The sequence below is a fragment of the Carassius carassius genome, chromosome 15, assembly GCF_963082965.1.
Source record: "Carassius carassius chromosome 15, fCarCar2.1, whole genome shotgun sequence".
NCBI lineage: Eukaryota > Metazoa > Chordata > Actinopteri > Cypriniformes > Cyprinidae > Carassius > Carassius carassius.
Window position 1 is genome coordinate 1,763,872 of NC_081769.1, and position 3,038 is coordinate 1,766,909.

The window sequence follows — 3,038 nt, forward strand, 5'->3', positions numbered from 1 at the left end:
AATCTTTCTCTTACTCCACCCATGCACGATTACATCGTCGATATGTACCATCGATCTCATGTGCTGACAATATGACAATACGACAACGACCACATCGCCGATACACGGCTCCTATTTGGGGTACACTGGCACAGGAAATCCTATTTATTTTTGCACGCTTAATTTCGAATACAATGACTACAACAAGATTTTTCGGACTCATTATCGGAAGCAGCTTATTGGATTTGCTAAACAATTATTCAAGTAAGCCTCACAGCGTCTACCCTCGTAGACAACCAAATCCTCCTCAGTATCGAACTCCCTGTCAGGCGCTGCAAGAGTGCTCCCGGTTGAGCCAACCTTTGCCTTCTTCGTTCAACTATCAGCAAAGCTTACTCGTATGACATCGTGAGTATTAAACTCCTGTCAGACGCTTTCCCGCTTAAGCAATCTTGGACTTTCCATCCGACCACCAGCGAAGTTTACCCGATTAAAAAGCTAGATTAACCCCCAAAAAAAAAAAAAAAAAAAAAAAATCTAAATCTATCATTCATAATCAATACCGCCGATGCTAGCCAACCTTACCTTTTCAATCTTATGACCAGCGAGGCTTCTCTCTTCGATGACAGGAGCTTGAGCTCCCATCGGATGCCGACGAGAGCCTCCCGGCCAGACAACCTCACCTTTTCCATTCTGCGGCCAACAAGGCTTACCCGTTCGTTGCCTGGAGCTCACACTCCCTTCGGACGTAGGTAAAAGCCCCTGGCTACCTGTTTTGCCATTCTGTCTTACGTACGGAGAGGTTTACCCATCCAATGCATGGAGTCAAGGCTCCCATTGGATGTAGGTGAGAGCTTCCCGGCTAGACAACCTTACCTTTTCCGTCCTTTGGCCAGCGAGGCTTAACCGTTCGATTCCGGGAGCTAAGCTCCTGTCGGCCGAAGGTAAGAGCCTCCCGGCCGGACAACCTTTTCCGTCCTTCAGCCAGAGAGGTTTACCCGTTCGATTCCTGGAGCTAAGCTCCTATCGGACGTCGGTCAGAGCCTCCTGGCTAGACAACCTGACCTTTTCCATCCTTGGCCAGCGAGGCTCACCCGTTCGATGAGAGTGCTCCCATCGGACGCCGGCGAGAGCCTCCTGGCCAGCCAATCACGACCATTCCGCATGGTCTAGGTTACAAAACCTACAAGCAAGCCGTTCGATGCCGCACGCACCGAACACACAATAAACCCTCCCTCCTTCCTACGGTCGCCAAGGCTTACCCGTCTCTTGCCGTGAGTAGCAAACTCCCATAAGACGCTGACAACAGCCTAACGACCACACAAACTTACCTTTTCCACCCTACGGCCTGCGAGGCTCACCCAGTTGTTTTTGGGGAACTGGAAGTCCCCGTTGGATGCGGGCAAATGCCTCCTGGCCACCTATCGTTACCTTTTCTGTCACACATCTGGAGAGGCTTACCCGTTCGATGCGTGTGCTCCCTTCGGACGCCGGCGAGAGCCTCCCGGTTAGACAACCTTACCTTTTCCTTTTCTATGGTCAGCGAGGCTTACCCGTTCGATGCGCGTGCTCCCTTCGGACGCTGGCGAGAGCCTCCTGGACAGACTGGCTTTACGTTTCCACTCTACGGTCGGCGAGGCTTACCCGTTCGATGCGTGTGCTCCCTTCGGACGTCGGTAACAGTCTCTCGGCCACGCAACTTCTTTTTCCATTTGACGGTAGGCGAGGCTTAACCGTCCGATGCTACGAGTCTCGTCCTCTCGCCAAATCCTGCAAAAAAAAAAAAAAAAAAAATTATAATAACTCAGCTACCCTCAGCTACCCTCACATCTTTTAACCCCGCCTGGCGAGGCTTACCCGTTCGATGTTCTGAGCCTAATGCCCCATCGGATGCTGCGAGAGACCTCCCAGTCGGGTTTTCCTTTCCACTCTCCCCGTCCGGCGAGGCTTACCCGTCTGTTGCGTGCGCTCCCTTCAGACGTCTGGCGAGAGTTCTCCCGGGCGGGCCTATGCTTGCCGGCCGCAAGTGAGTCTCATCCATCTAATGCCGTGAGTCGGGATCTCCCATCAGATGTCGCCAGAGTCCTCCTTGTCGGCCAGCCCAAAGCTTTTTATCTGCCAAACCGAGAGAACCCAGACGTCCGTCATTCTGAGTCTCAATCTCCTGTCGGAGGCTTCATGGGCCCTCTCGGTCAGCACTAGGCCCTTCACCCACTGAATAGCAGGGGCTATCAGCCAGTAGGGCCCGTACGCCGACACCGTGACCTATTCCGGTCGAGGCAACTCGGGTCCTCCCGGTCGGGCACCACAACCACGCTGCTCCTCCTCATCGGCCGGTAGGGCTCACCGTTCCAACGCCAAAAAGCTTCAGTTGAGCATCGGCCCGAGCCCTACCGACCGGGCGCCAACAACCACGTAGTTCACTAGCTAAAGCCGGTAGGGCCTACTCTCCCAATGCCCAAGTCGCTCTCTCGGAGTATGTAGGCCCTTCCAACCTGCCAACGAGACGAATCCTCAGACACCAAATCAGCCCCCGCCAGTACTCTATGCTTTTGGGGGGGCATTCTCTAAACTGGCGGCTGTCCTCATGTACATTTGCTTTTTGGGGGGTACTCTAGGTTCGGGCCATTCCCGAGCTCGGAGCCCTTCCCTGGACAGCACGCCAAATACGCATTCCATACCTCAGCTAATTATATGTAAGCGTGAACTATTGAAATGTAATTTTATTAATAAGATTCGGGAGGAGCGCGTCAGATACTTAGCCTAACCAACACAGGTGGACCATAATCAAGTAATCAATCCCATAGTATAAATATCGCTGACTTACCTCTATCCACTGACGGTTTATCAGCATCCCTCCTCCACCCCATCTCCTCACTTCAAGTTCACTTTATAAATAGACGGGGAAGGGGGGGTACTCTAGGTTCGGGCCATTCCCGAGCTCGGAGCCCTTCCCTGGACAGCACGCCAAATACGCATTCCATACCTCAGCTAATTATATGTAAGCGTGAACTATTGAAACACATTTTAATAAGAATGTTTCCATATCCTCACGATTG